Raw genomic sequence first — 18,399 nt, 5'->3', positions numbered from 1 at the left:
TGTATTTTTTTAATGTATGTATGAATGCATGAATGAATGAATTAGTTTACAATAACTACTTCTTTACATCTAACCAGTGCACAAGTAAATTTTACAAGGTTAAGCAGAATAATCCTTTGCTTTGAACAGATTCTGAAGTCAGATTCTTCAGGGACTATTCTGGTTTTAAGACCAGCAGGGAAATTAAACTCCAATTAAACCACGCCCTTTTCCATGTCCCTTCCAGTTAGGCAAGAACAATAACTGAGAGATTATGAGTTGAAATAACAATTTCCTAAAAGCACAGAGCAGTGGAATGAAACACACAAAATAATGACAGGAATATTTATAATAAAAGCATACAGAAGAGAAGGTGTTTTACCAACACTAGGGTATTCACCAGGAGGAACAAAAACAAACACTTCCTGAAGGTCACACCCACATGGTCTCCAGACAAAGGTAATATGGCAGCCATTCCTGTACCTACACCCCCTGGTATTCTGAAAATTGAGAATTTCCAGTTCTGGCACTCCTTGTTTCCAGATGAGTCCTGCTCCCCAGCAATGATATACATGGTATGGAACAAACAACTTGGTCACACCCACACAGCACTAAAAACTCCACCTCCTTTCCCAGTAACCAGGACAGAAACTTATTTCCATTGATCCATTGAAACAATAAATCCTGTAGAAATGTTAATGCTTATCACTTAGTGAAAATCAGAAATAAACTGCTTGATACTTGAAACTGAAAAACTGACCTCCAAAGAATCACCAGTATTAATAACACCTGCAAAGTACCTTAAATGAGTATCACCAAATACAGATGGATAAAAATAATACTTGACACTTTCTAAAGGTCAAATATGAGAGACATCATGCCCCAATATCCATATCTAACTTTTCATCAATCTTCTGTGTTGGATCAATCACATATGATGACCTGTACGGTGTCCAAATGAGGAATGCTCTTTTCAACCTCTCTCAAGCTACCGCTGTTCACACTGACTCATTAACTTCAAAAGCTACTGACATCTCTCTACCTTGTGTTTCCACTGCTGGTGCTAAAGCACATTAAAATAAAGTTGCTTTGTTTTGATTTCTGTCTATTAAAGTCTCACTGAGACTATAGACCTGATTAACCTGTCAAGGAATATCAAGCTGGCATGATAATAAATAGCCTCAGACCAATGATTTAAACACTAAAGTATATCTAGATCCATCACAAAAAAATCATATTTCCCCTGGGTAAATCAGAGCTAAACTTGTCAAGTGGTCAGATTCCTTCTTATTGAATCATGTCCTCCTTTTTTTGCTTTTCAAATGCAATTTTGCTTTTCAATTGCTCCTACGTATACATCTGCCACCACACCATCCACCTTTGTGCCTTACACCCCAGGTTTGTCTTGTAGCTTCTGTAGCCTAGGCTGGGTAAAACAGACTCTTGGAAAGAGCAGACATTAATCTATTCAGGTGTTCATGCCTTTGAATGAATGCAATAATAATCCCACTTTATACAACAATGATCCCACCTTTCCAATTATAAGTGATGTGCTGCATCATCAGAGCTACATGTAGATTTAGGTAACTGTTTCTACATGTATTAGAAACTGTGCTATAGTGCCTGATCTTTTATCATTACTACAGTCTGCTAGCATCTCCTCTATATTATCCACTAGCTATACACCTTTCTCGATATATATATATATATTTGGAACTTATTGGATCTGACATTTACAACAAAGTGCTAGATTATAAAGGAAATGCCCAAAAGCAGGACTTGGGCAGTATTTAGTGATCTAAATCTCAAACCACTGTTATAAAAACTTCTACTCAGGCAGTGGTTCTACTAACTATGCCAGCCCTTTAGATGCACACACTTGACAGCACTCCTTCCCTTTGAGAGTGAGTTCTTAGCTCATACCCATGCTCAGATCTACCAAAGTGTGAGCAACCTACAACTTACTTCCTTAGCCAGTCACTGTTCAAAGACCAAGCCTCCTTTTGCATGAGTGGAACCTCATCTGATAGGGGCAGACCCTTAAATTCTGTGAGGAACTCTTCTTTGTTTTTCGATAGGACTTCTGGAGGAGGAGATTGGTGGATGTGAAACAACTTAATATTTTAGATTAGCAATTAGAGTACTCATACAGGAAAAACCTTTTCTTTGCCTGGTGGGATTCAGATTTCTTTGCCTGGTGGGATTCCCCATGCCTTAAGTCATTATTTTGTAGGCAGAGCACTATCAGGGTTGTTCCTCTAAAAGCTGGTGCCCTCTGAAGATCAGATGTCTGATAAATAGAGAGAAAGACTGTTGAAATCAGTGGTTGCAGCCATTTCTTTTGAGAAGGTATGTGTATTCTGATCTTTTTTCCCATTGCTCTTTTAGTCCTATATTTCAAAACTGCCTAATATAAAATACATTAAAAGCCTTAAATTCTAAAACTAGGATCTAACTTACCTTTCCAGCCTTGGAAGGTAAGTTGCTGCATTGTGTCTTTTTAGCCCAGTCAGTCTTGAAGGTAGTCAGAACTACCTTCTTAATAATTCAGCTTGAGGAAAAGGCATCATTTCTGGAGATAAAAAGAGTGAATTCTTTTACACCCAGTTAGCAGTGATGTAGTTGTCTAATGTTTGAGATGTCTGAAATCTCTCTGCCTTCCAAGAGTGTTAAGTTCAGAGCAGCTGTGGGAGAATGTCACAGATGCACATATCTGAAAAAGGTCAGTGTCACTCTTCTTGATGAATCTCCCAAAGCTTTCCCCATGTCTTTATTTCTGTTTCCATCTACACCTACGTCAGGAATCAAGTTCCTAAATGGAAAAAGGATGCCTGTTGTTTTGGGGGTGGCAGGTGGTGGCTGTCCACTCCTGCAGCCCTGTGTCCCCAGAAGGTGCCAGCACCTCCCCACAGCCCTTAGTGAGATACTTGATCCATATTTGACCACATCACAAGTACCTGGGTTCCCCATTGGATGATTTCAGAAAGCTTTCTGCTCAAGATGATGATGTCTTAAATGTCTCCAGCGCTCTGTCTGGAGCTGAGTCTTCCCAAGTAGGCATTATTTTGCTTTTAAACTTTTGTTGTATATTCACTGGAGTTGTGCAGAGAACCAAAAAAATGTTAACTTTATGGGGCAGATTTTTTAGATTTATATCATATTTTGTTTCTACTCCAAAGAGGCTTGAAGCATACTTGTAACCACAATAAGTGGACTACCTCATTGACTAAAGAAAGAGAGCCAGAAAAAATTTCAAGTCTGATGTTAAGATTGAAGATAGATTTTAGTCTGTCTTATCCCAACTGAATAAGAACTCAGAGGACAGAAATCACAAACATGTAACCAGAACCATTACAAAAAGTTTCATCTGAGTGCAGTCATAAACCCTATTGTCCACAAATGGCCTTTCCTGTTGCATTGTGGCTGATGAGCAGGTTATCCATTTGACATATTATGAGCAGGTGGAAGATTGCTTTAACTTACATTGCAAACATTTGGCTGTTGTTAGCACTGAAAAAAAAACCATAAGGCATGCTAAACGATTTCTGCAACCATGGGTTTATTCCATTAGGATCAGGGATAAATTCCATTACACCAACAGATCATTCAGTTTAAGCTGATTGTACTGTAACACATAGCTGTAAATATATATTTCAAAACAAAATAGCATTCCAAAAGGTTCAGTCTCTTAAACACAGCCCAAAGGCAGAAATTCATCTTTCCTTTGGCAATATCATCTAACGGCCAGCTGATCTCCACTGTCAAGCTGAAGTGACAAAGTATAACTGTTCATTTGTGCACAGTTTCTTATTAATGACAGCCGAGTCTAGCAGAAACTACTGCAGGATATGTTCAAAGAATTATGAAGAGATATAAAACTCAAGGCCCACATTCCACTTCTGATCTTCACATTAAAACTTACTAAAGGAATTACCTTGATAAAATTAGAAATGACATATAAAAATTAAAAAAGAAGAACCAAAATCAAGCTTTGAGCTGAATGTCACATATGGTGTTTACTATCTTATTAATTATATTTCCTCAAATTTTTTGGAAGACTAACTGGGAGATAACTTAGATCAGAGCCTTCAGAGCCAGTTGTAAAACAAGTCAAATGTATTTAGGATTATATACATTCTAAGGAGCATATAATCTATTAGTTAAGCATTTCAGTTTCTCATGCTTAATCTTTGCTATTCCTACACAAACAAATATAAATATTGAAACATTATTTTATGGAAATAGATCAATATCATTCCTATGATTATCCTGTCTTGAGGTGCCTACTATAAGGGCTACGTTAAAATACTTTCAAGGCCACATCTTTGAAAGAGCAACACATTATATGAACTGATATCTAGGTCAAAGCCAAAAGAACATTTTTACAAAGAAAACAAACCAATCATTTCACTCACTGAAAAAGGAAGGAGCAGACCTAAGTATCTGGCCTGCATGGGGAACTGATGGGAATTGTATTATATTACATCACAAATTGCAGTGTTAGGAAGGGGAAAGATGCCTACAAAGTCTTTTCCCATTATGGGCCACCTCGCTTGTGCAAGGGGAGCTGCATGTAGATGGAAATAAAGAAAAAAAGAAGCTTTTTTCCTTCCAAAAATACATTCTGCAAGAAAATACCAGCTTAGGTCCTGTGAATTAAGTCTCATAGAGGAAAATCACAGTATTATTTCTGTTTACCCTAACTCATCACCATACTCAACACATTGAGATCCCCAATCTGCATAAATCAGAGAAAGTCGATTCTATTGTTCTATTGATTCACACAAGCTTATTTTCTAATCCAGTGGTATTTCAGACCATATAACTATGATTTAAAATGGAGCATGATCTGTTACATATTCCTAAAAGAAAAAGAAGGCAAGGCAATACAATGAATCAGAGTAAACTGAAATATGTGTAACCACATAACCACACTAGCCAAAAGTAACACTTCATTATTGCAGTTGGCGTTACATTTTTGAGTTTGTTCTTTTTCCTGTTTCTTTTTAAACTTTTCAATAATATGACAATAAGGTTCTTGTGGAGAATCAGGCATGCAGAGAACACAGGCCTTCCCACATGTTCTAGTCTGGAACACAACACATTTTGATACAAAAACCCCAGCTGCAAAATTTGAGGGAAGTAGAACTAAGACTTCTGAATTTTTTCCCCTTGTGTCTCTTTCTGTCAATACAAATCCAAAACTATAAAAACTTTTAATGCTTTGAAATACCTACAGCTGTGTGTAATTAGTCCATTTGGGTTTAATATATTCTCTTTCCTTGGCTTCAAGCTTTTTGATATTCAAGTTAAAGCAACATTCTGTTGAAAAATACGAGTTTCACTGAGAAAGTTGGTTAAAATGCACTTGTGAAATTGAGTACCAAAATATGGGTCTGTCCAGGAGAATATGTCTGAATAATAGTAGGGAAATTATTTACTAAATAGAAAATAAAGTTGTAAATTTTCCCCAAGTTATATTGTCTGCTTGTTACTTTTTTAATGTGTTTGACCCAAAAATGTAATCATAAGCTGTTGAAAATGCAGAAACCTGTAGATATTACATAAAATAGTCCATTATCATGGATAACTTGTCTGTCATACTGAGCCTGTGTTAAAAACTCACAGTGCAACTAATGGAATAATTTCATATTGTGAGGGACCAATTCTCTGAAGGCTAAATGGAATAGGGCACACTATATAAAGCAAGAAATTGTATTAGGCCAAGGCTCTGCAGGTACCACTATGAAAGATAAAGGAAAAGAACCAATGATCTAACAAAAGAGCCTTCGGAGCAGAGTAATGAAGTGAATGGTATCAAACCAAGATATCAGGTGGAATTTATCCAAAAATTCAGGAAAAGAACCTTGTATATGGAACTGATGAACTAGTAACCACAGCATGTAACCTATATCTTAAATCACTAGAAGAATAAAAGCAGCAACAGTGACAACAATTCTTTAAAAAACTTCAGGCATGATCCTGGAAACCATAAGCCAGCCAGATAAGCTAGGTAAACTGGTAAAAAAAATTACAAACCAATAAATAATAGCAATTGTAGCTCATTAGATCTATTCAGTCTTCAACCTCTAGAAGAAAATAATACCTAATCGGACATCTTTGAAGGAGCCAAGAGAAAAACGTTGTTGATAAAACCCCTTGAATAACATAAAAGGAACTTCATTAAACTATTAAAAATATGCAGCTGCCGCTGGATAAGAACAAAGGTGAGTCCAAAATTAAAAAAAAATTTGGGGTAGAGGAGGAGTGTAATGGAGTCACAGAGGGAAGGAAGGCAGTTGACTGGGGTATCATGATTCATTATTTCTCATGGTCACATCTGGCCCACTGCTCACTGAGATTGTTGTGTAGTAAGAGAAAGGGGGAAAAAAAAGGAATGGAAAGAATGGATGGTAGATGTTACTTAGTCTTGTCTCAGATTTTATTCTCCTTCCTTGATGGAGCCGGTGTTGAAGGATAGATTGATCTTCAGTGTTATCTGAGCAGGCAGTACTTATGACCTTATGTTTCATGTGCCCCAGCAATTCCAAAAGTAGCTGGATATAGAAACAAAGAAGAATATGTAAATCTGCTTTCAGAAAAGACTGGAAACAAACAGGTTAAATTCTATTGCAGCTTTCATTTCTAAACAAAACCCTTCCTCATCATAGAATTATTTATTCAACAGTACAGTTTGTCACATTGCCTTTTTCCTATACTGTACATGTGAATCTAATTTTCACCCTCAGTGCATTTATAATGTAATTTTTCTAATGAATTTTTTTGTGTGTTTGATTAATAGTGTTTCATCATCTGTCTTAAAAATTGTATCAAGGTCATTAAAATACCAAAATGGAAAACTACAATTGGATTGTTGTTTGTTTTCTGTCCTAAAAATGAAATATCCATTCCACTACATAATTATTTCCACAAAATAACTTTACTATGTTTTATATTCCCACACTACTAATATTGCAATCTTAAACTCTGTTGGTTCAGTTAATGTCATGCATTCTTCGAACCGTAAATTATTGTCACATTTTGCGGTTATATCTCACCACTCTGCAAAAGCACTTTTCTAACATGGGCCAAAACTCTTCCTACCCCTGAAAAGGACCACCAGTGGACTATGTAATCTTAAGGATAGCTAATGTTAAGAGCCACCATTTTCAATGACATGCCAAAAAGACATATTTGGACATCACCACACCACCAACTGAAAAGATTGTTCTAAATCTGTGTGACCAAGATGTTCCAAAGGATTTGTTCTGAACTTTGAATATATAAGAACAGATGTAATTCAGTTGCTCCTGTAGATGCAACCATACACCCTGTGCTAGGCTGCAGAATCCCACCAACAGCATTGAAATTTGGAAAATTTTTCTATTTGCATTGGAATATGCTTTCAGATACAATGATAAACAAATAGTGAAACTCAGAAATGTCCCTGGAATTAGCTGTCATCCTGCAACATATTTAAGCATGAGCTCAGTTCTATAATGCAAATAATCCACTTTTTACAGAAGACAATGCATGTATGTAATACAAGATTCACGCTTGCATGCTTTGATGCTCTGGACCATCACCAAGATAACAGTAGAACTATGTATGATTTTAGGTTTTAGGATTTTAGGTAAAAGAGTTGTATTTAAGTCAGTAATTAAATTAATTGTTGGACAAAAATATTAACTGTAGTGTTTTGCGTCCAAATTATATCATGCATTCCAACTAAACATTGGAAAAGTGTGGAAAACCATGATGAGGTGGTAGATGTGCATTACTTTCTTAAACATGTGAGTGGAGCTGCTATTCTGTTAGCCCCTTCAAGGAGACACAACTGGCTTGTGCCTTTGCCTTGAGTAGGGTAACAGAAATCTTAATGCAACTAACACTACAAGTGGAAAATATTTTCCACATGTTTGAAATAAGGTAGAATAATGAATTCAACATTTCTCTAAATGACTCAGCAGAAGTCCTGCTGTGGGACACTATAATCTGGTGACAGAGTTCATTTTGGCCACCGTCTCTTAATTAAATTCTCACGATAATGGTCAAAGCAAGTGACAATAGAATTTATTCATCACCAGACAAAAGCATAACTAGAGATGTTGTGCCTGATGGTATATAATACATGGGCTTAGCTTTTCTCAGTTTTGTTTCCCTTCGTCATTTTCAGTATTAAAGAACAATAAAATCCAATAATGTGTTCTTTCTTCTTAGCACTTTCACTGCAGGAAAAGCACAATTCCTGAATAACATTTTCAAGCAAGTGAGCTTGCCTTAGAAAAGAAAGAAATAAAAAGTCTTAAATCAATGAGATTATAAAAGTAAATTTAATCCATTCTTAATGGCCCATGGACATGGTTCACTGAGGTTCCTGCCAGCAATTTTCTGCTGTTCCTTTGGAAAAAGAAAGGTAATTAATGAAACAAGTTGAAACTTGTTGTGTAATCCTCCCTTGAAGGTTGTATTCGTACATTTTTCAATAAGAATCAGCAGCTGATTAAAAATGTACATGTCTGAATGCTTAACACTGTTGGAACAGAAACTGCTGCTGGATATTAGGCTTATTAATACTGCATTAGATTTTTTCTTTCTTTTCCTTTTTTCTCTCCCACTTGTGATAGAATGTGATCTGCTTTCAGTGAAGACACCCTTGGATAAACTAAAGTTCATTAGAAAACAAATGTATATCAGTGAAATCTATTAAATGTAACTACAGACAGAGAGTTTATATCTTGTTTGGATCCAAGTTTTCAGAGAACAGAAATCTTTCTCCTGGGAGACATGGACACAAATCCTTTGATCCCAGGAAACAACTGATGCCAGAGATACCACTTCAATTGCAGGAATTTTGTTTAAGTCACAGTAGCTCAATACATGCCCACTGTCCCCTCCCAGGTTGCCCACAGACTTTTCAGAAATGGCAGCCCCTCTGCCTCCTCCACTCATGGGGTAGAGGAAACACACCTGGAAGTGCAAAGCTGAGACCTGTGCTTCTGACACTTCTGCTCCTCATCCTGCTGCCTGGCTAAGCCAGACCTTGGCATTCCCCTCTCTCCTGCCACACTTAAAACAAAAGAGCAACACCTGCTTGGATTTTCTGAAAGAAATTTGGCATTATCTACCCACAGAAGACAAGCATAGCCTCTTGATTCAAAAGGATCAGACCAGCCACCAACATCTCTGAGTCATATTTTTAAGCCTTGGAGTAGAGAAAGAATTTAATATATACAGGATCTGAGTCCCTGTATGTTTGTAATCTAATATTGTAATTAAGCCCCTTGGGAGCCAGAGAGCTGTACTAGTAGTTCTGCAGGGAGACTGAGCTGTGTACATTTTGTTTGCTTGTTAAATTAAATAAATACAATGCCAGAGAAAAGAGGCATTATTTCAGTAATGTTTTTCCTTGCACCCCACTGTCTTAAATATCCTTAAAATGAGAAGATTAATGCTGACAGAGCTATGGCAGGAATATTTTAAAAGGACAGAAATGCAAACCCAGGTTGAGAGTTGACATATATGACTCAAGCTGACTTTTTTCCACCTTTTCTAGCGCGAGGAGGTACTTGTTTCTAGCACCAGCTGCCTTGTCAAAGACTTCTGCAAGATTCTTCTCTCTGATCCATACAGCTTCCTTCTTAGGATTCAGTTTTTGATTTCCACTATGTACTGTTTTATTTTACATGAAAGACTTGATGGGGGAAAAGAATTCAGAAATCCCTTCCAAAGTACTTGTAGCTGTTGATCATCTGTGAAGATTCATATATTCCAGTTCAATATTAAATCTTGTACTGAGAGTTTCTGGAAACTTGAAAAAGCCAAAAACTCAGCAGGGATTTTTCCCCTCTGCACCCCTGCTCCCAGAATCTACTCACTCTGCACTAGAATAATTTCCTTCCTTCTTTTCATGACCTAAACACAAGTGCCATGGATACATAAACCTCTCAATGCTGTTATAAGCAGTAGCACAATATTGACAAGGAGAGACATAGAATTGGTTTAGGGTTTGGTTTTGCAGCTGCACAAGTTTGAAACTACTGCAGCCATCAAGAGGAATTCTCAAGAGGGAGTGGCTACAAATTCAGGCCCAAAGAAAGCAGTAGCACATGGACAGCTCAGCCATGCAGCCAGATTCTCCCTCCTCCCCATGACCTGACCTGACCCTGCTCAGGGGATCCAGGCAGAAGAAACAAATGGTGGCTGGAAGGAGGATTACTGGAGATGGAGTTTGTCAGCCACCTCCCTATGACACCAGCAGCACCACAGACTGTAAGCACAGAACCAAAGACTGAAGAGACAGCTGGACAAAATTATAATGGAATAAACTTTTACTCCAACTTTGGTAATTATGAGGCATTAGAAATTTAGGTCATGTCCTTTTTCTCTCTCTCACCTCCAGCCATTTCTTGTTTGCCTCTTTCTGCTGTTATTTTATAGTCCAATTTGAAGCAAACCTTAAGACTCTGGAATGTACAAATTTCAAAGGGCATCAAATATAAGGCAATTAACAAAAACACAATAAATGCACTGAGAATTCACAGACTGTGACCCCTTTAAGTTTTTTTTATTCATGTATTGCAAACATGTTGTCCTAATTTCAGGGCTCAGACAGACAGACTTTTTCATGTTAGAAAAAGCTCTGTATTTTTGCTGAGTTTAGATTCTGTTATGACTCCAGAGCTGATACTGGTAATGTATAGGACTGTCAAAATTCAGATAAAGCATTGGAAAATTCATCGTGCACCATTTTTGGTTAAAAAAACTGACTTTTTTTTTTTCAAAATGTTAATAGAGCTCTGCAATAAAACTCAGAGCTGTGCTTCAAACATGCCAGGACATGGTGTGTTATGGAGAGTGGTGCTTGTTTAAGATCTGGTGTGAAACTTCAACCCAGAGATTTACTCACCGTCTTCCACAAGATTCATAATTTTCAACATTCTGTCAGTTCTCTGTGTTCATCCCTGTGCTGAAAGCTGCAACTTATCTCCCAGCAAGCACATCCTCCCTAAAATATATCAAGACATCCTCAAATATTTCAATCTGGATTTCCTCCTCTTTGCTGTACCCCTTAATACGAAGAAAGAATGCTAAAAAGCACTGATCAAAAGCAGAAAGTCCTCTGTAAACCCAGCATTACTGTCTTCTCTAGACCCTTTCATGAAGAGAATATGATTTCTGCCAGTATGTCTTCTTAAGAGAACTCAATAGCACCACTTTGTCATAGGGTAGCTTACATTTAGCAAGACTGTACATGTAATTGGACTACTTTGCAGTGTGTCATAGATCTTCAAGAAGCAAAACCAAAAAAAATGGCTTCCAGGGAAAATATCCTGGGTTATTGCAGCATGACAAATATAATAATGATAAATTAAATACATGGTTGAAAAATGTAGCAGCTTTAATCTCATTTTCTAATTGAATTTTTTTCAACTGGTTTAGAGTATTTTTTAAAAAATATTTCTGTGATCAAATTTCAGCCTATCAGTTATGAGTAAACTATCTGTAATTTTTTCATGTTCACCTGAGCTGTGCTGTTGGTCACTCAAAATCCACAGAGCTTCACAGATTTACATTTGCTGGGAATTGAGCAGATTGTTTAATATGAGTTTCCTGACAGATGGCCTAAAATCCCTCTTTTAATAAATAAACTACTTCCATTTCTGCCCAGAACTAATTTATTTTTCTCATGAAGTAAATTTGATTTCCAGATTAACCAATGCTTGCTCGCAGGCTTAGCTTCACAAGCATTCATACAAATATTTTTATGAAAGTTCTTCAAAAGCAAAGCTGTTTATATCAAAGAATGGTCGAAGTGGAGATTTCCATAGTAGCTTTTCAACCAACCATAAGTAATGTTCTTACTGCACACAAATTTCAATCCCCTCTGTGCTCAGCTGGTGGCTTTCCATGGACTTCAGGGGGAACTGAAGTGGATTATATGATTCTAGTCACAACAAACACTGTAAAATCTCAGGAGATCATGCACATTTTTTCTTGAGGGCTTTTGTCTAAGTCTTTACCTCCTCATCTCTCAGTTTTTTATATATCATGTACATACCTGAATTGCTAATGGGTTGCAGCTCACCTCTGAGGCAGCTGTTTCTCCTCTGCATCGGATAATTCCATATCCAGATATTAGCATTTGAATTTGCCCAGCTGTAGCTACCCTAGCAGAGCTGGGTCTTTCACCCCACGGAGGAGGCAAAGCAAGGGGCTCCCAGAAAGGATTCCACCACCACCTCCCTGGCATGCATCTGCAGCCTCCAGGTGCTGGCTTTCTATGCTGCCTCCAGGCCTCCCTTACCTCCCCACGCCCACCCATTCACCCCAGCCTCGTGACATGACTCCAAGCTGGTTTTTCCAGCTTTAAGCAATCGTATTTTTCTACCATCCCAGATAGAAGTTCTGTGCTAAGCAGGTGTCTGGATCCTGGTGTGGTTCCTGCAGGCCATACAGTGGCTGTCCCCTGTGGTATTCACATGCCCTCTGAACAGAGAGTGATTTAGCTTTCTCAGGTTCTCCTGAGAGAAGCTGTGAGAGAAGCAGAGAAAGGAATGGTCAAAACAATTCTTATCTCATTTGCTGCTCCTGTGTTTTTCCCATGTGGAATGTGTTCTGGAGATTGTATACCTGAGGTGATGGTTTTTTGATTCATTGACCAATTGGATCCACGTGTGTGTGCCAGGACTCTCGGGCAGAGAGTTTTTCTAGTTAGTTAGTTAGTAATAGTTCTTGTTAGTGTAATATAGTGCAATATATTTATAGCATAATACAGTATAACAAAATAATCAATTAGCCTTCTGATATCTTGGAGTTCTGTGCATCATTCTTCCCTGCCTCGGGGGATCTTCATAGCACCAATAGTCCCCAGGCATGGAGCTGTGGCCACACTGCTCTGTCATGGGCCGTGGCCAGCACCTCACTGCAAATGCACATGTCCCTTCCCTTGCCTGGGTGACATCAGAAAAGCTGGGATGAACACAGATTATACTCTTTTTAGGCCTTTTTTTTTTTTTGAGGATTGACTTGTCACCTGAAATTGTGATCAGTACCAGCTGTCATCCTGTGCAATGCAGAAAGAATTTCCTTCCATCCAGCTGAGTGATGCATGTCAATATGTTTTTAACAGCAGTCTGTTTTGCATTAAATATTCAGAGGTGTAAAGCTGAAAGGAATGAATAAAGACAGGAAAGCACTGTACTTGCAGGACTTAATATGTCTTTAATTGAACAAAGTATGTAAGACAACACATTTTTACTGTCATAAATTAATTATTTACTCTTATTTACACAGGTTAACTATAATTAAATTATGTCTGTTTTGAAATACTTTTTTTTTCTGTAGCAGGCCTTAATTTAATTTAATGCTGTGTTTTAATTTAAAAGCGTTTTAATGTAATAGAAAACAAGTTGTCATGACAAATAAAGAGCTAATGTGCAGATATGATTCATTTGCTCATAAATCAGTTAATCTCTTTTAATGGAACTCCTTTAAATAATGCCTTTTTTCAATCAGCTGTATTTCTGCTCTTTATACGCCTGTTGTTAAGGAACCAGCATTTTCCCAATGACGCACCAATACTGGCAGGAAGCACATCCTAAGTGTATTTTGTGACTCATTTCAATTTACTCTTTGGTGCATTCACAGTTTGCTCATTAACATCAGCATTGGTGGCTAATGGATACTCAGTAGGAAGTTGGGGTTTTTTTATGAATGTTTAATGGAGCAACAGAAGTGAAGGTGAGGAAGGATTTTGCTGGTGACAAAGTGAGCTTGTGGCTGGACAGCAGGCCATGACCCAGTGGATGAGCACCACTGCCTCCCATGCCAGGGGCCCCACCACGGCTGGTACCTGCCACACTCCCCACCTCTCACCTGTACACAGCTCGTGTGCCTCGCCAGCAAAGAAAGGGGAACCATCTCTAGGCTGAGGAAAAATTCTATCTTTTTACACTGATTCTTGCCATTGCTTTCCAATTGAGCTCTCTGCATACCATGATTGTTACAAACCTGAATACAGAAAACACTTGGCTCTGTAAATTTGCTATACTGTGCTTGGTTCATTTTTTTCTAAGCATTTTTTAAAAGACACTGGAAGAGACACTATTTTTTGTATTACCTGTTCAACACAGAAACCTCTAATCATTTTTTGCCCAGGTCTTATGTTTCTGTTTGAGACAAAAAGCAGGGAAAAAATCATTCCCTTACTCCCATACACACACACAAAAAAATCTGAAGATGTAGTTCATTCTTTGTCAAGAATTCCCCTTAGGTGAACTGGTCATAGTGTTCAGCAATGAATGAGTTCAGGTTTCTGACAGATTCTAGCTCTTGAAAAGCCTTTTAAAGGCAAACATTTTCTCTGTCTTTCTTCAGCTCTGAGTCCTGAACAGCATCCACAATCTGTTTGCATGAATTGGATTGATGCTACAAGTATGATAATTTCCCCTACTCAGAACAGTCAATTAGGGCATTCCAGTGACCAAAATACATGTCCATAGGCTCAGTTCCTGCAGGGCATGCAGCACATGATAACATACATACAATGTGTAGTGAGGGACACAGGAAGAAGCCTGAAGCTCAGAGGGGGAGATGTCAAAGGCAGGCTCAGGAAACCTCTGAAGTGTCCCTTTGTGCACACCAGGAGCCATACACAACCAGGCCAGCAAGTTTACAAGCATTCCCAAGAAAAGCAGAGGTTTACATTACAGTTAGCATTATTGATTTTTTCATACCAGGAGCAATAACAAAGTCAGTACGCAGTTCAGGGTGCACAGTGATCTTTATTATGCTCTCATATGGTTTTCCTAGCCTCAAGTTGTTTCCTCAGCTTTAAAAACAGTGATGTCACCGCAGGGAGCAAAAAGGAGTGCATTATACTGGGTAGCAGGAGAAAAAAACCTCTGCAGTCCAAAGGCAGAGGATGAGCCAAGGGCACAAAAGGTATACATACAAGAACTCGTGTCATGAATGCTCCACTGTTTGACACATTTAATATTCATTCCAAAACAGTTGCATGGTCATTTAAAAACAAAAAGCAGATGCTGAAACAAATGTGAAGAAACAGTCAGGTGCCACTGATAAAATCAAAATACTCCATATCCTGTTTGATTCTTTCCTAACAAACACACATAAAGAGGAGGAAACTTCTGACCATATGTGTAGGATAACTGACCTGGTACAGAAATGAAAACACAGGAAGGATAGGGACATGATAGCTCAAAGAATATTTGAATAAACCAGTATCATGACCTGATACAACTTACCCCAAAGTAATTAAAACTTGAAGAGCGATATGAAGGGATTATGAAATTGCTGGTCATAGAGAATAAATGGCATCCCAAACATTGCAGGTCAATGAGTACAATATGTACTCTTACAGGCAAAAGACAAATGCAGGGTGATGAGTGGAGTCAGTCCAGCTTGGGGAAGGTGACGTGTGCTAGAAAATCTTTGAATACTCCAAGGGGAAGCTTCAGTCAAGTTCAAAAAGCATGTGTCAGTAACATGCTATGAAAATGACTGTGCAGATGAAGTAGTGTCCTAGAGGAGTCCACTATAATAAATACACTGCTAAGCAATCTTCTTTGTTAGATGCTGAAACAGAAGTGGCTTGTGCAGTTAACATATAAAATCAGTACCTCAAAGAAACTTGGGAAAGCCTAAATGTATTTTTGTCAAGAGTGGAATTCAAAGTGCCCTGACCCTTTGGAAAAAATTTTCCCTCTGCAAGGTGGACAATGAAAGTGAAGGAAAGAAACATAAGGATCAAAGTTGAATGCTTGTGTAAAAAGCAGACAATAACGGCTCCAAAGAATGTTTAAGTTTTCATTGGGTTTGCATGGCAAGGTTTTGGTAGCAGAGGTGCTAAAAATCCCTTACTTTTGTGTAGTTTTAAGAAAATAAAGTCAAATATCTGGTGAAAGACAGTGTGACTGAACCTGGTTCCATCTCTGACTGACAAGGTAAGCTCTACCTCCATCACTGCATGATTTTGCCAGCCCTCAGGCTTCACAGATGTGGTAATCTTTGTACCTTGTTCACTTTGTCTCCTTGTCTTTTACAGACTTGCCTCCACTGAGGGACAATGTCCCATAGGATTAAGCAGTTGCTAGAAAGTAAGTGAGACAGTCACACATTGTTCTTTTTACCCGTTCAAACACAGAGAAACTCAGTGAATAAACATGGCTTTAGCAGGCCATCAGCTATGTTTTTCTCCCTTCTTGTTTCAGTATCACAGGATATGTTACAACACATTTTCCACAGGTCCTGTTTCTCCCTCAGCTTGCTTTATGATGTTCAGCTCTGTACACATGTCCTGGCAGCACAAACTCCTGGTATAAGGCAGTGATGCATTTGTGCCCCAGTGAAACTGTCAGACCACAGTTTTCTTCTGGGTGACAGCAACTTGTAAGCTCATCTCCCCCAGGCTGCATTTCCAGAACAGGAATATCTCCAAACAGATTTCATCTTCAAGCAAATACCAATGATCTGGAAAGGAAGACTTTTCTCTTACTAGAGAGCAGAGTCAACAGAAACAGCAGCATTCTCTAGCTACTGAAAAATGGAAAAATATTTGCTTAGAAAGGGAACCAATTATTCATTTGAAAGTTCATTCTGCTTCTTTCACAGCCTGTGTAGGAATTACACTCAACAGCTACAACAGATCCATAGCTAAACACTGAAGGCAACATGGTGCCCTTCCTTGTGCAACTTAACCAATCTTCAACAAAATGGATGTGCCACACTTAAAAGCCATTACCATCCTTGTCTTATTTCAGCAGATTATTCTTACCACATAAGCATGAGACAGGATAAAGTCTGGACTAATTTCATGCCCTAAAATTTTTGCTGTGTTGCACCCTATCCACACTACTGGAGCCCCATTATTTCATTCTCATAACTTCTTACACAGCTGAAGAACCATATGCCAAATCAGTAGAAAATTCTGAATTTTGATAGTAGGATGGCTGTACTAATTGCTAAAATCCTAAAAATCTAGGTTTTCTCTCCAGGTTTTAACCCCTTTCAGAGTGGCTATTTTAAATATAAATTTTAAAAGAGACGTGAAGGAATTTAACATTTACTCATCTTTTTTTTTCACCAGTAATAATAAAAAATTAGGTGTTCTTTACCCACCTGTCTTAATATGGAAATGCTTGCCTTTGAAAGTGAAATTGTCCATACAGGTGCAGATGAAAAAAAAAGGAAAGGAAAAAAAGAGTTTTTCTGGTTTTTTTCCTCTGGGCTGACACATCTCTTTCATTATTCATTTCATTATTGCACAATATCATGTTCTTGTGGCATTGATCTGAATCAGGTTTAACATGGACAGGTGCTGTTTAAACACTCCCTGCCCACACACAACTCTGCCAAAAAACACTGCTCTTTACCTGGAGCATCCCTCTGCTTTGCAGTTCAGGGCAAACCCTGCAGTAGAAATCATCAATCCAACTAAAATTTATTATTAAGTTTGACAATTAGGTTTTTTAAAGTAGTGATTAATGGCGATTGTCCTACAAAAATCGTCCATTTTCTAAGGTGCCAGTCATGGACTTCCATTAAGCTTCTTCAAATGCTTTTGTCAAGACCTTGTAAATGTCACAATGACAAAACTATCAGAGTCAGTTTGATAGTCAGCACCCACACAGATAATCCTTTTCCATGCTTTTTTTCACTAATGGATGAATAGAGTTTTCTAGGAAGCAAATAATATCATCATACAAATGTCTGAAACAGACTGACAGGTCCTGCCTCAAAATGCCTGCTGAGCTCTATTGCTCACCAAGAGATTCCCCTAGAATTTTTTTTCAGACTGTGATCAGAAGTTCTACTTTTTTGAATGTGAATTTTAAGTTCCAAGACCAGTTCTAGCCTTCTGGGATGCACAGAATTAGAGCTATGATTCTCCCACTTTATATCTTGCAAAGTCATTGACAGAGTGCCTACACGTAAAACTTAATGTGGCACCCAAAATCTGAAGAGATTTCTTGAATCTAGTATTTAGAATGTACACTGTGAACTGTATTAATCAGCTGCCTATGAGTTTGATAAGGTCAGCTGAGATGTCCCATTGAGCTGAGCAGAGGCAGCTTCTGAAATTCAGTGACTGAAATCTTGCTGCTATGTCCACAGCACAGTCTCTTTTTTTCCAGCACCTGCAGTGAACTACAGCCCTGACTGAGACTGGGACAGCCCTTTAAAGGCACAGGAATCCACTGCCAGTCTTCTGTGTAACTGTGTAAAGCTACAGACATTTTCTGTTTGCTCTTGATATTTATGATATTGACTGAAGAGGTGGACAAGCTTACGGAAATGATAAATAAAACAGTGAGGTAGACTTGTCCTCTGTGGAATATTTTCCAGTTTAGTCAAATGGGGCACCCTGCCTCTTCTTGGCATATGTCAGAAATTTAT

Source organism: Geospiza fortis, unplaced genomic scaffold, assembly GCF_000277835.1.
Source record: "Geospiza fortis unplaced genomic scaffold, GeoFor_1.0 scaffold190, whole genome shotgun sequence".
Taxonomy (NCBI): Eukaryota; Metazoa; Chordata; class Aves; order Passeriformes; family Thraupidae; genus Geospiza; species Geospiza fortis.
This window is presented reverse-complemented; position numbering follows the sequence as displayed.